The sequence below is a fragment of the Bos indicus genome, chromosome 3 (assembly GCF_029378745.1).
Source record: "Bos indicus isolate NIAB-ARS_2022 breed Sahiwal x Tharparkar chromosome 3, NIAB-ARS_B.indTharparkar_mat_pri_1.0, whole genome shotgun sequence".
Taxonomy (NCBI): domain Eukaryota; kingdom Metazoa; phylum Chordata; class Mammalia; order Artiodactyla; family Bovidae; genus Bos; species Bos indicus.
The window spans coordinates 71884452-71904667 of record NC_091762.1 but is presented as its reverse complement, the minus strand read 5'-3'; the positions used below and the strand labels follow the sequence as shown (position 1 = coordinate 71904667).

General features: G+C 36.2%; 1 non-coding gene across 1 annotated transcript; it reads left to right on the top strand.

The window, feature by feature from the left end:
* Positions 1 to 8672: 8672 nt before the first annotated feature.
* Positions 8673 to 8744, top strand: TRNAC-ACA (transfer RNA cysteine (anticodon ACA)). Its single transcript has one exon. It is a non-coding gene; the product is annotated as a tRNA-Cys (tRNA).
* The last annotated feature ends 11472 nt before the right edge of the window (positions 8745 to 20216 follow it).

Genomic DNA, 20216 nt, shown 5'->3' with positions numbered 1-20216 from the left:
TACTATCAAAAATGAAGTATTTAGTGATAAAACTGATAGGACAATATTGCTAAAATATTAATTTTATTGAAATCAATTTATATATTCATACTGTAAAAATTATTACACTGAATCTAAAATGTATTCAAAAATGAAAAACAGTCAAAACAACTTTGAAGAACAGAGACAAACCCGGATTTCAAGAATTTCTATAAAACTAAGCCAGATTGCAATCATAGAATTTAAAGAGACAAGTAGATCAATGAAACAGGTTTGAGGGTCTAGAAATGGATCTATACATACCTGATGATTTGATTTTTGACAAAGGTACTCTGATGGTTAATTTTATGTGTCAAGCTGGCAGGAACACAGGATACCAAGATATTTGATCAAACATTATTAAGTGCTTTTGTTAAAGTGTTTTGTATGAAATTAACATTTAAATCTGTGGACTTTGAGTAAAGCAGCAGCTGTTGCTGCTAAGTCACTTCAGTCGTGTCCGACTCTGTGCGACTCTAGAGACGACAGCCCACCAGGCTCCCCTGTCCCTGGGATTCTCCAGGCAAGAACACTGGAGTGGGTTGCCATTTCCTTCTCCAGTGCATGAAAGTGAAAAGTGAAAGTGAAGTCGCTCAGTCGTGTCCAACTCCTAGCGACCTCATGGACTGCAGCCTACCAGGCTCCTCCGTCCATGGGATTTTCCAGGCAAGAGTACTGGAGTGGGGTGCCATTGCCTTCTCCAGAGTAAAGCAGATCGCCCTCCATAATGTGGGTGGGTCTCATGAAATTAGCTGAAGGCCTGAACAGAACAAACAAATCAGCCTCCCCCAAGCAAGAGGGAATTCTATGGCACACCAGTTGACTTGAATTGGAACGTCTGTTTTCCTGGTTCTTGGGCCTGCTCACCTACCCTGAAGGTTTTGAACTCTGCAACCTCATTAAGCTAGTGAGCCAATTTCTTATAATAAAGCTCTTCCTATCTATATATGCTCATCTTATTGATACTTTTTCTCTGGAGAACCCTGAGTAATATAGGTGCTAAGATATTCAGAGGAGAAAGAATAATCTTTTCAATAGATGATGCTAGAATAATTAAACATTCAATAAAATTATATTTGATTTAAACTTTGCACTCTACATTAGCATTAACTAAAATATATCATAGCCTAATTGCAAAAACTAAAACTAGAAAACTGCTGAAAAAAATAGGACAAATTCTTTATAACTTGAGTTAGGCGAGACATATGACAAAAGAAAGAAAAAACAAATTGAATTTTATTAAAATAAGGCTGTACATTCTGCATGATATACTGTTGTGAAAAGACAATCCACCAACTTGGTAAAATACTAAAAAGCACATAATTTGGTTAAGGATTTCTATTGAGAATATATAAAGAACATTTAAGAATCAATTTTATAAGACAACAGCAAAATATGGACAAAACATTTTAACAATTCATCAAGTAAGGTATCTGGATGGCATATGAAAATATATGAAAAATAATTTATCATTAGGGAATTATAACTACAATGACATATTATTACATATCTTTTAATATATTTAAAATGAAAAGTACTAACAGTGTCAAATGTTAGCAAGTATGTAAAACAAATGTGGAATGTAAAATGCTATAGCACCTTGTAAACAATTGGTTATTTTCTTTAAAAAATTAAACATGTAATTAATATATGACCTAAACAGTCTACTTCTGTTTCCACACAAGGGAATAAAAAGCATATGTTCATAAAAAGATTTTCACATAAATATTCATTCTTTCAACCAAAAATTGGAAACAATCCACTTATACCTCAAAAGTTGAATAGATAAATAATTTGTGACACTAATTATAGTGACATAAAAGCAAAGCAGTGGTTGCCTGAAGATGATGAGCTGGGGATATTGGATAGAGGGGTACCAAAGAGACACAAGAAAACTTTTGAGAGTAATGGGTATGTGTTTGTTATCTTAATTTTGGATTCTGGTGATAGTTTTATAAGTGTATACCACTCAAAATATAACCATCTTATACTTTAAATATGTGTGATTTATCAATTACACTTTAATAATCTGTGAAGGAAAGAAAAATGAGCAAATTATTTTTCCTGGTTAAGAGAACCAACATGTTTTGACATGTAATTTTATATTCAGAACACAATTCATATGTATTTATGTGACTTTGCTTCCCTGGTGGCTCAGATGGTAAAGCGTCTGCCTGCAGAGCAGTAGACCTGTGTTCGATCCCTGGGATGGGAAGATACCCTGGAAAAGGAAATGGCAACGCACTCTAGTACTCTTGCTTGGAAAAATCCCATGGACAGAGGAGCTTGGTAGGCTACAGTATATGGGTCGCAAAGAGTCGGACATGACTGAGCAACTTCACTTCACTTACTTATGTGACTTTATTGGGAAGGGGTACCTGCCTGAAAGCAGCAGGGTAAGGAAATCCAAGAGAACTACTATACCACATGGCCCACAGTCTCAGGTTTTAGGGTAATGGAGTTATCTTTCTGGGTAGTCTCTTGCCTGTCTTGGCACCTTGCCATATTTGGTCTGACTCAGGCTGCTTCCTGGTGGCACATGCATCTCTCAACCAAGATGGATTCCAATATAAAGATTTCTGGGAGGTTGGTAGAACATATTATGGGCCAGTGTCTTCTCCCTCCTTTTGAATTCTGTGTTCCTTATCTGGACCTCATGTTGTAAAAGTAATCATATAAGCACTTATTATCCTGCCTGGCCAAGGTGAGTGATTTCAGTCAACAATTGCCTAACATAATTATCTGAAGTCAGTATTTATCATTATGTTGTTTCATAGTGATGGATGCAAAATGTAGAAATCAGATAGTAAAAATGTCTAGATAACCACTTAGTCCAAGCACATACATAGTCAAAGATAGTTGCAATTCAAATGTGGCTTTGTTGTTGTCAATGGGCAATTATTGAGAATTCATTGCCTGTCTTTCAATAAAATTGAAACTGGAAATCATCTATTACAATGATGAAAGTTTCTCCTTAGTTTGAAATCTAAAAGATTACAAGAGCTACCTAATAAGTTAGACTGAACCTATGATGAGAAAACATCAGAATCAAAAGATAAAAAAATACATATATAGCTAATTAAGGTTCTAGCCATGTAGTTGAAACAGCTGAATGTTTGACAGGTGTATTTTTATTTATGATTTATAGTTCTCTGTTACTCACTTTTGTTAAAAAAGTTCAGTGTATCCAAGATAGTTAGGAAATTAAGTATTTTGGATCTGCATACAGAAGAAACATGGGTCAATAATATTCTCATTGATTTCAAATGGCTTTACATTTTCATTTCAGAAGTTTTAATAAATTGGCAACTGACTGATCAAAATGATTAAAGCAGTATTTCATTTGGATAAGAGAATAATTTGATCCAAGTTTAAGAAAAATCACAATGCTAAGCAGTGCTTCTCAAACTGTAACGTGCATATGAATTAGCTAGATAGTTTGTTAAAATGCATATTCTTATTTGGTAAGTCAGAAGCGGGGCTTGAAACACGACATTTGTAATCAGTTTCAAATTGGGTATATTAACTTCGTATTACAGCTCTACCAAACTCCCACAAACACAGTGGTTAAAAGCAATATACTTTTATTTTACAGCTGCAGAGATCAGAAGTCAAAATCAGTGCCAGAGAGTAAAAAAAAAATGTTTGAAGGTCTGCCTTGCCTTCTGAAGGTTTTAGATGTATACCTGTTCACTTGCCTTTTTCAGCTTCTATTTCTATTATTTCACTTATGACCTTACATCACATCTATATCTACTCCCACAGTCACATTCCCTTCTCTGACTCATATAGCCTTGCCCCCCTCTTATAAGAGGCATCCCTGTGATTACACTGGGCAGACTGGGATAATCCAGTATCTTAATATAGTAACATTTGCAAAATTTCCTTTTCCATTTCATATAATGTACTCACAGATTCTGGAGATTAAACATGGATATCTTTGGAGCTTCACTTTCATTATAGTGGACAGGAATGCAAAAGTAGGAAGTCAAGAAATACCTGGAGTAACAGGCAAATTTGGCCTTGGAGTACAGAATGAAGTAGGGCAAAGGCTAATAGAGTTTTGCCAAGAGAATGCACTGGTCATAAGAAACATCCTCTGCCAACAACACAAGAGAAGACTCTATACATGGACATCACCAGATGGTCAAACCAAAATCAGATTGATTATATTCTTTGCAGCCAAAGATGGAGAAGCTCTATACAGTCAGCAAAAACAAGACCAGGAGCTGACTGTGGCTCAGATCATGAACTCCTTATTGCCAAATTCGGACTTAAATTGAAGAAAGTAGGAAAAAACCACTAGACCATACAGGTATGACCTAAATCAAATCGCTTATGATTATACAGTGGAAATGAGAAATAGATTTAAGGAACTAGATGTGACAGACAGAGTGCCTGATGAACTATGGACAGGGGTTTGTGACATAGTACAGGAGACAGGGATCAAGACCATCCCCAAAAAACAGAAATGCAAAAAACCAAAATGGCTGTCTGAGGAGGCCTTACAAATAGCTGTGAAAGGAAGAGAAGCGACAAGCAAAGGAGAAAAGGATCGATATTCCCATTTGAATGCAGAGTTCCAAAGAATAGCAAAGAGAGATAAGAAAGCATTCCTCAGCTATCAATGCAAAAAAAAAATAAAGGAAAACAATAGAATAGGAAAGACTAGAGATCTCTTCAAGATAATTGGAAATACAAAGGGAATATTTCATGCAAAGATGGGCTCAATGAAGGACAGAAATGGTATGGACCTAACAGAAGCAGAAGATATTAAGAAGAGGTGGCAAGAATACACAGAAGAACTATCCAAAAAGATCTTTATGACCCAGATAATCACGATGGTATGATCACTCACCTAGAGACAGACATCCTGGAATGTGAAGTCAAGTGGGCCTTGGGGGGAATATCACTACGAACAAAGCTAATGGAGATGATGGAATTCCAGTTGAGCTATTTCAAATCCTAAAAGATGATGCTGTGAAAGTGTTCCACTCAATATGTCAGCAAATTTGGAAAACTCAGCAGTGGACATAGGACTGGAAAATATCAGTTTTCATTCCAACCCCAAAGAAAGGCAATGCCAAAAACTGATGTTCAAAATTCTCCAAGCCAGGCTTCAGAACTGTGAACTTCCAGATGTTCAAGCTGGTTTTAGAAAAGGCAGAGGAACCAGAGATGAAATTGCCAACATTTGCTGGATCATGGAAAAAGCAAGAGAGTTCCAGAAAAACATCTATTTCTGCTTTATTGACTATGCCAAAACCTTTGACTGTGTGGATCACAATAAACTGGAAAATTCTTCAAGAGTTGGGAATACCAGACCACCTGACCTGCCTTTTGAGAAACCTGTATACAGGTCATGAAGCAACAGTTAGAACTGGACGTGGAAAAACAGACTGTTTCCAAATAGAAAAAGGAGTACGTCAAGGCTGTATATTGTCACCCTGCTTATTTAACTATTATGCAGAGTACACCATGAGAAATGCTGGGCTGGAGGAAGCACAAGCTGGAATCAAGATTGCTGGAAGAAATATCAATAACCTCAGATATGCAGATGACACCACCCTTATGGCAGAAAATGAATAAGAACTAAAGAGCCTCTTGATGAAAGTGAAAGAGGAGAGTGAAAAAGTTGGCTTAAAGTTCAACATTCAGGAAACTAAGATCATGGCATCAGTCCCATCACTTCATGTCAAAAAGATAGGGAAACAGTGGCTGACTTTATTTTGGGGGGCTCCAAAATCACTGCAGATGGTGATTGTAGCCATGAAATTAAAAGACACTTACTCAATGGAAGAAAAGTTATGACCAACTTAGCATATTAAAAAGCAGAGACATTACTTTGTCAAAAAAAGGTCTGTCTAGTCAAATCTATGGTTTTCCCAGTAGTCAAGTATGGATGTGAGAGTTGGGCTATAAAGAAAGCTGAGCACAGAAGAATTGATGCTTTTGAACTGTAGTGTTGGAGAAGACTCTTGAGAGTTCCTTGGACTGCAAGGAGATCCAACCAGTCCATTCTAAAGGAGATCAGTCCTGGGTGTTCATTGGAAGGACTGATGTTGAAGCTGAAACTACAATACTTTGGCCACCTGATGCAAAGAGATGATTGATTTGAAAAGGCCCTCATGCTAGGAGGGATTGGGGGCAGGAGGAGAAGGGGACGACAGAGGATGAGATGGTTGGATGGCATCACTAACTCAATGGACATGAGTTTGGGTAAACTCCTGGAGTTGGTAATGGACAGGGACGCCTGGCATGCTGCAGTTCATGGGGTTGCAAACAGTCGGACATGACTGAGCTACTGAACTGAAGTGAACTGAACCACTAGTTGATTTTGAGGTCACTAGTCCATGAGCAAAATTTTGAGGAAAAAAGGCTCTATAACAAAATAGAGTCCAAAGAATGACAACTTCACAAAATATTTGATGGTAATTATATTCCTTGGATATTGTGTTTCCAAACTAAGAAATTTTAAAAGTCCTTCTGTTAAAAATGTCTTTGTGTGCAGAAAAGAGAGTGAGAGAAGGATGTGAAGAGAGAAGGAAAGGCGTGGGGAGACAGAGAGAGTGAAAGAACAAGAGAACTACAAAAATGCATACTGTAGATTCATACATAGGGACTTTGGTAGTTATCACTGCATCTAATCAATTAAAAACCTGGAAAGGCTGTAAAATTAATTCTTACTGGATCCAAAAGAGAGAGGAAGATGTAAGGCAAATGTGCCCCCAAAAACAAAGACAGTCAGGTGAGTGTAGGTCATCAAGACTTAGCAGAGCAAAGATGCACCAACAGAAATTGCTGAGAACCAATGCTGGGGTAGGAAAGTCTAAAGTGTAATAGACAAATTTCTGGAGGCTCAGTTGTGTCAACTATGAGAATTAAAATCTCAGAGAGAGTTTGGGAGGACCACAAAATACCATTATAATTACTTCCAAGTGTCCATCAGGTTCCCATAGCAAATATCTGAGGAAATCCCTGGGCACTCTGGCAGGGAGAAGAAAAAATAAGCCATTTTAATATACACCAGAGTATATTTAAAATATACTGTTCTTCTTAACAACACCTGTTACCAAAAAAAACAAAAAACAAAAACAAAAACTATTAACCCAAGGTTAAGCTAAAGTATTATCAGAGCCTAACTAAAGTGAGGAAGGGAAATATTCAACTCTGGTCAACTCAAGCCATCCTGTATCACCTAAGCATGGGGCAAAGATGAGACATATGAACTTATGAAGTTCACAGTCCAGAGCAATAGGTTTACTAAATGTTTGAGACATAAACATAGAACTAGAAACAAAATTAGAAGAAAATAATGAGTCCAAGAAAGAAAGAATCCAAGTTGGTTTGAAACTATATACCAACACTTCCAGGAATCTTAAGGAATTCTTCTGTTGTCTCTACCACATATCTTCCATTTTACTGAAGATATGTCTCTTCTTTTTGACTGTTGGGAACTTACTTGAATGATTCAAGGCCCTGTTGACAAGTTTTAGTTGGGCCTCCTAAATTTTTACTGTGTATGCAGATTGATATTCAGCCAAAGACTCTAGGGAAAAATTAAACAGATTTCTAGCACTCTTTCTCTGTCTCTATATGATCCTTGGTACTCTGACGAGCAAAATCTAGATACCTCCAAACTATTTCCAAACTATGATCTGTTTCTCCTCAAGCACCGAAATTGCCATATTTTGTTGGATTACTTTCCCTTCGTTGTGGTCCGGAAATTGACCCTAGGCAGAAAGCTGAGGAGATTGTAGAGCTTTCCACCTTAGTTTCCTTTGTTTCAGAAATCAGAGTCCTGTTCTGTCTTTGTCTAATATTTGAAGAAACTTATTTTATGTATTTTGTCCATGTGTCCATTTGTTTATAACTGGAGATAATGCTGGGCTGTATTGCTTCCTCATGGTAAAAGAGATATTTCAAATGCAGTTTTTAAATAAATTATTTTTAAAGAAAGAATTTGTCTTTTTAGATAAAATAAATCCAATGTAGAAGTTATAATTTCCAACTAATGCAGCTTTCATCATATATTAATCCTAGTAAATAACCAAAAGGGTTTTATTTTTTTAAATAAAAAAATTTATCTCTTAGTTTATTTCAAGAGATGGATTGAAACATTAATTGGAGGGATATATTTTCTTCAATATAAAACCATAAATTGGCAATTAACTTTGTAAAAACATCTTCTGCTAACATTGAACAGATATAATCATGCAGATCCATTTATGCATAACTTCTGAAGTCAAAATACAGGAATACCAATACTGGCCAAAAAAATGAGATATACTGAAGCCTTCAAATTTTACTCTTTTAACTTTTAATTTTAATTGTAGTAAACAATAATAAGGGATGTTAAAAATCTAAATAAGTTTGCATCATCTATCTATTATCACTAATTAAGACATGTATTTTATAAAATTCTGGGAAATATGCCTGATACATATATATAATGGCATATGATGATATATCTTTTATTCTTGAAAAAATATATGAATGATAAAACATTATATAGGAATTCTGTCTCAAATTCATCCATCAGCTGGACATTGCAAATATAAATGCCACTATTTTGTTATTTGAGAAAATAATAATAACCTTAAAAAGATTTTAAAGAGACACAATCATCATAGGTTTAGAATAGAATTACGACTTCCCTGGTGGCTCAGACGGTAAAGCATCTGCCTACAATGTGGGAGACCCAGGTTCGATCCCTGGGTAGGGAAGATCCCTGGATAGGGAAGATCCCCTGGTGAAGGAAATGGCAACCCACTCCAGTACTCTTGCCTGGAGAAATCCATGGATGGAGGAGCCTGGTGGGCTACAGTCCATGGGCCTGCAAAGAGTCGGACACGACTGAGCGACTTCACTTTCACTTTTAGAATAGAATTAGTATTGATCTCTGAGAACGGTCAATCATAATTCTGGCCTTTCTTTCAACTTTTGACTCATTCCATTTATATGTTATCAGCTATGGAGCTAGAAATGTTAAGAAGATTCAAAAATATCAATGATGTATTACCTGGGAGACTATATCTGTAGATATGTTAGACATTCAGTGTTTCTTTATTAACAACAAAAAAAAGTTTTTAGAAATCCTTTGTTTTATTTAGTGGTGTCACTGTGTTGTTATTGCTGTTTTATTGAATTCTTTGAAACAAAGAATTGTTTCTTCCCCCTGCAAAAAAAAGCCTCAGTGATGGATTAGTTGTAAGAGCTGTGGAGGAGGGAAGAAAAGTATAATTACCACACATCCATAGTTGAAAAATAGATTTTGCTGTACTGTGTGGAATCTCCAAACACTTCATTGAGGTAAGGAGAGGGCTATCATATCAGGGATATCCTCATATCAGGGCAACTGATATGAGGAGTGAAAGGTGTTCAAAAATCCTTCCCTCCTAAAATGAACCTGAATCTTCAACTTTAAGATCTGTTACGGCAAGAGCACTGGTTGCGCTGTTCACTAATATATCCCTGATTCCTAGAACAGTTCCTGTCGTGTTATAATCACTCAATAAATCTTTGCTGAATTTTGAATGAATGAATGAACACTGTAGGTAATTAAAGAAAGAGAGAGAACACAGATAAATTCCCACAGTAAAACAAGTTGAATGTTAATTCCCTGGCTGTAAAGATTTCAGTTTATGTATATGGAACTCTATTTCCCCCTTTCCTTATTCAAGCACTATTAAAAGTAAGTTGATTGCATGGCCCACCTTCTCAATCCATTATTTTGTATAGAAAACTTATAGGTAATTAATTTTTCTTCCACTGTAGCTTTAAGATAGTGATGATGAGAATATGGGAGAAAAATAAACCATTTTTTATACCAACTTAAAAAAATGAAACTACAGATGCATCACAACTACAATCTTCAATGAGTAATGAATACTTCTGGGAGAAAACTAAAATAGAATATGACTAAAATTCCCCTAACAAACCTGGACAACATTAGCAAAGCTTTTTGAAGATTTATCTAATATCTAGTTTCCAGGCCATTTCCCTTACAGTTATACAGTCAACTAACTGAAGAATAACTGTTCAATTTCTTATATCTAAAGTCAGATAGTGCAAAATTTTTGCTCTCAGTTGAAATGTATTCACTTTTAAACAGTGGGGAAGTTTATGGCAGCCTTGTTGCTGGACTTTGAAAATACATATTCAGTAAAAGAATATAGATGCTAGTATACTGATAGGAATAATCCATCATATTTTACTTCTATGACACTTTGAGACCTGCATTTTGACATTCTGTCATAGCCCTTTTTTCCCAAGCCTATAAAATTATGATACTTTTAGAATGCTGTTTGTATTTTAAACACTGTACTCTTTGAAAGACATATGGTTAAAATGTACCTGATATTTTTCTCTTAAAGAGATTTTATTTTACACTAGAACTTATGTACTAGCTCTAACAATTTTTGAAAAACTGCAAGACTCTACAATACAGAAAAACACAAAATAAGAATATAAATATCTCATTTGATCAGTTTTCATTCCAATCCCAAAGAAAGGCAATGCCAAAGAATGCTCAAACTACCGCACAATTGCACTTGTCTCACATGCTAGTAAAGTGATGCTTAAATATTCCAAGCCAGGCTTTAGCAAAATGTGATCCATGAACTTCCAGATGTTCAAGCTGGTTTTAGAAAAGGCAGAGGAACCAGAGACCAAATTCCCAACATTCACTGGATCATCGAAAAAGCAAGAGAGTTCCAGAAAAACATCTATTTCTGTTTTATTGACTATGCCAAAGCCTTTGACTGTGTGGATCACAATAAACTCTGGAAAATCTGAAAGAGGTGGGAATACCAGACCACCTGATCTGCCTCTTGAGAAACTTGTATGCAGCTCAGGAAGCAGCAGTTAGAACTGGACATGGAACAACAGACTGGTTCCAAATAGGAAAAGGAGTACATCAAGGCTGTATATTGTCACCCTGCTTATTTAACTTATATGCAGAGTACATCATGGGAAACACTGGGCTGGAGGAAGCATAAGCTGGAATCAAAATTGCTGGGAGAAATATCTAACCTAAGATATACAGGTACCACCCTTATGGCAGAAAGTGAAGAACTAAATAGCCTCTTGATGAAAGTGAAAGAGGAGAGTGAAAAAGTTGGCTTAAAGCTAACATTCAGGAAACTAAGATCATGGCATCCAGTCCCATCACTTCATGGCAAATAGATGGGAAAACAGTGGAAACTGGTTGACTTTATTTTAGGTGGCTCCAAAATCCCTGCATATGGTGATTGTAGTCATGAAATTAAAAGATGCTTACTCCTTGGAAGGAAAGTTATGACCAAACTAGAGAGCATATTAAAAAGCAGAGACATTAATTTGTCAACATGGTCCATATAGTCAATGTTATGGTTTTTCCAGTAGTCATGTATGGATGTGAGAGTTGGACTATAAAAAATGCTGAGCAGAGAAGAATTGATGCTTTTGAACTGTGGTGTTGGAAAAGACTCTTGAGAGTTCCTTGGACTGCAAGGAGATCCAACCAGTCCATCCTAAAGGAGATCAGGCCTGGGTGTTCATTGGAAGGACTGATGTTGAAGCTGAAACTGCAATACTTTGGCCACCTGTTGCAAAGAGCTGATTGATTTGAAAAGACCCTCATGCTGGAAGGGATTGGGGGCAGGAGGAGAAGGGGACGACAGAGATGAGATGGTTGGATGGCATCACCAACTCAATGGACATGAGTTTGGGTAAACTCCGAGAGCTGGTGATGGACAGGGAAGCCTGGCGTGCTGAGATTCATGGGGTTTCAAAGAGTCGAACACGACTGAGGGACTGACCTGAACTGAAAGCTCGTTTTTTCCTCTTTTAAAAACTGACATGTATCATTAGAAAGCAGGGTGATTAAAGCTTAAATGTAATGGATATATAAAATGACAAGCTGGTCAATGACTTGACATGCTCCTCTGTTTCAAACGGTGCTCTTTTGGGAAGGCTGTCATTTTGGCAATATTAAGACTGCATTTGTAGGTAAGCTGTGCAGAGCAGGAATGATGCTTTTGAAATGTGGTTTTGGAAAAGACTCTTGAGAGTCCCTTGGACTGCAAGGAGATCCAACCAGTCCATTCTGAAGGAGATAAGCCCTGGGATTTCTTTGGACGGAATGATGCTGAAGCTGACACTCCAGTAGTTTGGCCACCTCATGCAAAGAGTTGAGTCATTGGAAAAGACTCTGATGCTGGGAGGAATTGGGGGCAGGAGGAGAAGGGGACGACAGAGGATGAGATGGCTGGATGGCATCACCAACTCGATGGACATGAGTCTCAGTGAAATCCGGGAGTTGGTGATGGACAGGAGGCCTGGCGTGCTGCAATTCATGGGGTCGCAAAGAGTCAGATACGACTGAGCTGAACTGGACAGTATCTAGTTATAGTTGACCTATTGGAGTTGAGATGATTCATTGAGATAATTTTTTATAACAAGGTTAATAACTTTTAACAATTATCAGGGGTATGGACTTAGAAAAGGGAATTGGGGATATATACATAAATAGGGTTCCTGTTTTACTCAAAGACGTTTGTGTGTGTGCTCAGTCCATGTCTTACTCTTTGCCATCCTGTGTAGACCACTAGGTTCCTCTGTCCATGGGATTTTATAGGCAAGAATACTGGAGTGGGTTGCCATTTCCTCCTCCAAGGGATCTTCTCTACCCAGGGATCGAACCCACATCTCCTGTGTCTCTTGCACTGGCAGATGGATTCTTCACTACTGCACCACCTGGGAAGTGGTCAGGACCATTAGAAATGGGCTATGTGGAAATTACCGTGAAATTAACTATACTACAGAACTCCTACATTAGTGTTTGTCTCCTCCTTTGTCACACTACATTAAAAACATCATTAAAAAGTCATGGGAATGGTGCTGGATTAAGATACATGGAGTTTATTGTGCTACAGCAATAATCTGACTATGTTTCCTCACAGGGGGGTAAAAAAAGGCTAGGTATGGACATGAGAACATTTTAACAACAACTCAAGCATTTAATGGGCTTCCCTTCTGGCTCAGATGGTAAAGAATTTGCCTGCAAATTCTCTGTGGGAGACCTTGGTTGGATCCCTGGGTTGGAAAGACCTCCAGAGAAGGAAATAGCAACCCACTTCTGTATTCTTGACTAGATAATTTCATGGACAAAGGAATCTGGTGGGCTCCAGATCATGGGGTCCCAAAGAGTTGGACAAAACTGAGCAACTTTCACCTTTTCACTTTCAGGCATTCAGCAAAATAGCAAGAGAACGTTTTAACGACACAATTTAAATATAGATATATAGGAATTCACACAGGGCTATTATTCATTCTATCCAAGCTTTTGAAAAGTAAACATCAAAGGAACAAAGTTTATCAAAATAATTAGAATATTTTAAAATGTTTCTTTTTTTTTATGTTGTTTAATCTCTAAATTGAATCTGACTCTTTTTTGAGCCTATGGACTGTAGCCCTGGCAGACAATGGGATTTCCTGGGTAAGAATACTGGAGTGGATTGCCGTTTCTTCCTCAAGGGTATCTTCCCAACCCAGGGATCAAATTTGTGTCTCCTGCATTGGCAGGCAGATTCTTTATCACTAAGCCACTTGGAAAGCCCTTAAAATGTCTTAGTTTAGGTTTACTAGGTAAAGTTTAGATATGCTGGCTAAAGTAAAAGAAATTTGTTTTCTGGTAGTTAGTAAACTGTGTATTCTCTTAGAGCTGAAGTTATTTTAGGAGATTCTAAGAGAGGTACAGGTGTCAAATACTCAGAGCATGATCTCCATATTTGTACCCATTGAGAAGTTAAATATAAGAAATAGAAATGCTTCATTAGAGTGTCCTTGTAGTCATTGTATTAGTTTCAAATATTTCAACTTGCAGTTATTTGAGATGTATCAAGTGCAATGGGCCCTATTTAGCATGCTATCCTCCTTATTGGGTGCTTCCCACACGGTCAAGGGCATACTAAACATGTTCTTGGAATGATTCCCTCTTTCAATCACTGCGCCAATAATCACTTAGAATACAAGTGGATTCTTTTTATTTAGAACAACCAGGTGGCTGAAGAGAGTCAGTTAATAAGCAATCAGCAAAATCAAAAGCAATAATGAAGCCCTTCAAGGTTTTGTGCTGTATTGCCTGATACATAATCTCTATTTTGTGAGTAAATATACGGTATGCCTAGCAGTTGAATGAGTTTGCTGATGCCACATTCCACTCTTTGTGAGTTTATTCAGCTTTGAAGATCTCACTGCCAGGAGAGATCTAACATCTGTTTGAAGGCACTACCTTCTGTTGTAGAAGACTCACTGCTGAAAAGTTGGGTTTTCTACTGATACTACCATTTTAAGTAGTGCCTGTCAATATATCTTTTATTTGTACAAAGAACACAGAAACTGTAGCCACAAAAACTATATTGAATCTATTTAAATTGGCAAAAATATACATCCTATAATTAGAGGAATTATATCTGAAAGCTGTGTTGGGACTGTTGTATGTTAACTTGTAAGATTTTTCATGCCCATCTACTTTGAGTGGGGAAAAAATTCTTTATCATGTTTTATATTACATGTATGCAATATGTATTACATGTATGAAATATGTAATCAGAAATGTAACATTCTAATCAACATTTCTTTTTCTCCTTTAATATTATCCTTTTGGGAATGTTAGAACCAGGGTCAATGTGAATAAAATTCAAATTTTAAATCAGAAAGAATCTTCAAAAGTGTGAATAGTTTCCATTTCTCTATTGTGTTTTAGATAACTTTAGTATTATTAGGTTATGATAATATTTCAGATTGATTAAAATTTCATATTTATTGGAAGAAATATAGGGACCTATCTCAGATGACACTGTGAAAAAAAAGTTTGTTGTCTCTTCTGCTTTACATTTTTCATTCCTCTATCTTTTTAAGTGCTCACTACTTACTCAAAATAGAGAATCAATTAATATCCCCATTTGGCTCTTGTGATTTCAAAATTCCAAACTATTTGATTACTGTTAGCTCTATTCCATGAAGAATATATGTACTCTTTTTATTATCATTTCAATAGCATGGTGTATGTGTCTGTGCATGACATTTTTTTCCCAGAAAATATGTCAGAGTTTCATCTCATATGAATGCATTTACTCCCTCATGATGTCAAAGAACTAAGATCTTAGAAGTTAAAAATAGGAGGAAGGCAAAACAACATCGTGGGGTACATAAAATATCCTGTTTACTAGGGAAACTGTAGGGGATAGGATGGGTGATAAGTCTTCTTTTCTTCCCATTTTCTGAATATGCCATACTATACCATATGTAATGAAAACATGCAAAATATCCTTTAAATTCTCACAAATCCTGCATTTGATAAATTCTAGATTAGGCTACTCAATGTGTTAGCTCCAAGTTCACTCAAGAATGGCAAACCCATTATTTCTTCTTCTTTTATCTATAAGTCTCACTCCATGTAAACTTTAAGAATTCTTTTATTGCTACGATATCCTCAAAATCAAATATTTTCATTTCTTATTTTCTAACTATGTATTTAGGCAGAACTATAAGTTAGGCAAGCAAATTTGATTCTGTGGATTATGTTTAAATGCCAATTCCCTGCTCTACCTCCCTTATGGACAACTTAGATTCCAAGAAATATTAAAATAGGTAGAAAGTCCTGATCTAAATGTTTTTGTCTTATAATATTTAAAATACTTTTGGGTCAGAAATTGTATGTGACCAGGAACTCCTATTCTTCAGGAAATGGATACCTCAGTTGACAGAGATAGAGATATTATGAAAAATGAAAATAGAATAAAGTGAACACTTTGTTAACAAAAGTCAAATGAATTTCTTACTAAGTGGCTTGTTAGGGATTTTTAATTTTTCAGACTTATGAATTTATAAGATAGAGAAATAGTATGAAGTATCCTTTATGTTTTCTGCATCTCTTATAGAATTCATTCTTATAATATGGTCTTTAATAGAATGGATACAAGATAGAAAATCCTCATGTACAAAAATTCTGGGTAAAAATTTGGGTTTTCATATTAATAAGTGATCTTCCATATTTATAAACTCACTTTAGCCAAAATGTATTAAGTAACAATAAATTTCTAAGCAGTTATAAAATAATTTGAATGGTAAATATCTCAAGTTCTTTAGTACAATCTTGTTCCTATAGTCACATTTTTGTCTTTCTGATAAGTTCTTATAAAACAAGAGTTTTTTTTAACCTGTTATATTCAAGTAAAAAGAAGTACCTCTGTATTAGTCACTGCTGTTCTAAAACAACAGAAAGGGTGTAATCTTGGGAATAGATATAAAATTAAGCCAATCTGGAAGTTCCAGATTTGGTTTACAAGTATCCTAGTGGCAGTGATTTATTTCTATACACTGCAATGTCAAAACAAAGACAGAACTAGTCCAGAGTGATGGCATTGAAGACTGGCATCATTATTTTCTACTGCTTATAACTCAAAGTAACTGGCAATTTTGTTGTCAGAACTAGAACAGTGATATAACTTGGGAGGAGAAATTTGATTAGTTTCATGTGATATAGTTACTTGAGGGTGTTAGGGAAATTAAAATGGAAGTATTCTTGTTCAAACTTCAGAAGTAGGGGAGCAGGTCTCTGACCAACTTCTGACTTTGCCTGGATCCTGCCTGGACTACATACCTCCCTGCAAGCACACCAGTTGTTATCAGCAAGACAAGGGGCATCTTAGATAGGAGAGGGAGTGTATCTTGGAATTTCTTGAGCCCCTGTAGGCCTGGTCAGCCCCTTGGAGTATGGAAAATCTTGTCTCACAAAGTGAAACAAACTGCATTGTAAAGTTAAAGGAAAACCAAACCTCCATTTTTGCATGCAAACTGATGATGATATCAATTTGTCGCCTGGGATTACAAGCAGGAGTCTTCAGAATTGCAATTTGTGTCTTACCCTTGGAGTGGATGCACTGCCTGGAACCTTTCCCAACTAGGACTCCAGATTGCTATCATGTTAGGCTTCCCCGTACTATTCACATCTGGATATAGATTATCAGCCTAATTTGGTGATGTATACACCATTGGTATCATTTAGTCATAAAGTTGTGTCCAATTCTTTTGTGAACCCATGGACTGTAGCCCACCAGGCTCCTCTGTCCATGGGATTTCCCAGCCAAGAATACTGGAGTGGGTTGCCATTTCCTTCTTCAGGGGATCTTCCTGACCATTTCATGCACTGTAGGTGGGTTCTTGAGCACTGAGCTACCAGAGAAGCTGTAAACACTATTGCTTCTATTGTTTCTATTAATGATTATGTATTGAAATTAAGTAAAATAGTCCTCTATTAAATACTGAACTCATTTATTGTGTGTGTGTAATGAGTGGTTTCTTTTGTTAACAAATCCTTCGAACCTAAAACAAAGGTAAAACAGAGGCAAAACAGACGGGTAAAGAGGGACTGGACAAATTAAGATATTTTAATTCTAAATAAGCACATTTAGAAACAGATAATCCCTGAGCTGGCATCAAGTGTGTTTTAGGACTTAAAACCATGCCTGGACTTAAAACCAGGCACTTTTCTAAACTGTAAAATATTTGAAAATAAATTGCTCAACTATTTGAAGATATCAAGCAAGAATAAAGAAAAATGAGAGAACTTGTGTATATGAATCTATAATGATGTGGGGACAGTAACATCAATTTCACAATGAAAGGAGATAATTTGATTCAATGCTTTGATTATGTTACTGGAGAAAAAAAACAGCAAACCGAAACCAAATGAATAAACAAAACAAAACAGAAATTAAGTGAACGGGTCCACATGTTTCTACAAATAAATCCCCATCATATCTATAGATAGGTGCTCACATTCTCAGCCTTTCCTCATATTTAAATTAATTAACTAGTCTCCTCATTTCTAAGATCAAACACTCTGTGTACAGATTCAATTTCCTCTCACTTTTCTTGAGAGACTCCTCACTATTTCCTTTCCTCTTTCCTACATCATCAAAATTCTCCTTTTCTACTACACTATTATCATCAGCATAAGGGCATGATAAAATATATTTCATATAAAATTAAAAAAAAACCTGATTTCACCCCTATAATCTCTATCTTACCCATTTTGCTCAATTATACAAGAGAAAAAGAAATCCTCAAAAGTATTAAGTATACTTGTCTTCTCCTGTGTGTCCTCTTGAATTAACACCTGACCAGACTTTTGTCTCCATCATTCTAGAAACCTACTTTTGTTGAAAGTCACCACTGGTCACCTCATTATTATTCTATCATCAGCACTTAGGCTTTACCTCACTGGAATTTCGACAAGAGTTTAGATAGCTGATCATTCTTCTCTGAAACAATTCCACTAATTGACTTTCATCCCTTTCTCTGTGTTCTTATCTCAGGGTGATCCTCCCTTATCACTTTGCTGGATATCTCTCATCTTTCTCCTGTGTAAAATTTGAAGTTCTCTAGGGCACAATACTCAGGTCTATAGTCCTCTTTATTGTTATCATTTTCCTCAGTAATTTCACTCAGTATTACAGCTTTACACAAATCTTTAAACAGACTATCCTCAAACAATGTCCTTAGTTCTGATTTTATTAATAAATATGAAACACAAACTCCTTCATAAGTAAATTGATAAATGGGCTTTATTAAAATTTAAACTTTTGTTCTGTGATAGACACTTTTAGGAGAATAAAAAGAAACAAGGCACAAATTGGAATTTGTTTCAAAATCACACATTTAACAATGAACTCGTATCGTAAATAAATACTCTGAACTAAAACTCAATGTTAGAAAACGAACAAAACGATAAAAAAAATAGGCCAAAGATATAAGTATACATTTTACCAAAGAGAATGGATGGATAACAAGCGCACAAAAAGATACTCAATTTCATTAGTAATTAAGGAAAAACATACACAATCCTTGAGAAACCACTGCATACTGATAACTATTTTTTTTAATTGACATTAACAATTGCTGACAAGATTTCTGAACAACTAGAATCCTTAAAATGTAATGATGGAAATATGAAATGGTATCATTCTTTTGAAAATTTGCCAATTTCTTATAAATTTAAAAGTATAATTATAACCCAGGAACCTCCTTCATGGTTACTTAGCTATAAAAAATAAGAACTTTTGTTCACACAGAATCCTGAAAGTGAATATTTATAGCAGTTTTATTCATAATCATGAAAAATTAGAAAAAGCCTAAATGTCTATAAGCAAACAGATACAGCCTCTGGGCTTCCCAGGTGGTGTAGTGATGAAAAGCCCATGAAGGAGAACTATGACACAAGAGTTCGATCCCTGGCTCAGGAAGAGCCCTTGGAGGAGAGCATGGAATCTCACCCCAGTTTTCTTGCCTGAAGAATCTCATGGACAGAAGAACCTGAAGAGCTGCAGTGCACAGGGTCGCAAAGAGTCAGACATGACTGAAGCAATTTAGGACACATATAGCCATATACCTCTATATTCCCATGCTTCAGGCTAAAACTCCTAGTCGTGACACCTGCTTTACTTGGACATTGTACTTGCAACTCTTACAACATCCACTGATGTTTCACTTTCAAAATACATCCAAGTCTTTCTTATCATTAGAATCCATCTGCCAATGCAGGAGCTACGAGAGATGTGAGTTTGATTCCTGGGTCAGGGAGATTCCTCTGGAGTAGGAAATGACAACGCACTCCAGTATTCTTGTTGGGAAAGTAAATGGACAGAGGAGCCTGGTGGGCTATTGTCCATGGGACTACAAAAGTTTGGAGATGACTGAGCACACACACACATCATCTCTAATCTGTCAGCACCATCTCTTATCTGGATTATAGTAGTGGATCATATATTGAACATTTATGGGCTCAGGGTAAGTAAAAGCCAAGTTGTTGCTCTTTGCCCATGGCTTCCAGTCTTTAGGCTGCCTTCATCTCTTCTTATATACCACTCACCCCAGCATATCCTATACATGAGGGCTCTCATCCAAATATTTTGACAATCAAGCTTGCATAAATTTAATCTACAACGTCTAAAAACATTTTTTTTTCCCTTAGGCACCCCTCAGACATGAGGTACATATACTCAAGAGTGGTTAGACATGTGTGCTGTCCTATGCAAAATTAAAAAGTGGAAAAAAATGAGACACTGTTGAAGTTGCTAAATACAAAGTTTTTTTTTTTTCTTCTTTTTCTTCTTTTCTGCAGTCTCCCCCCTGTCATGGTGCTTTATTTG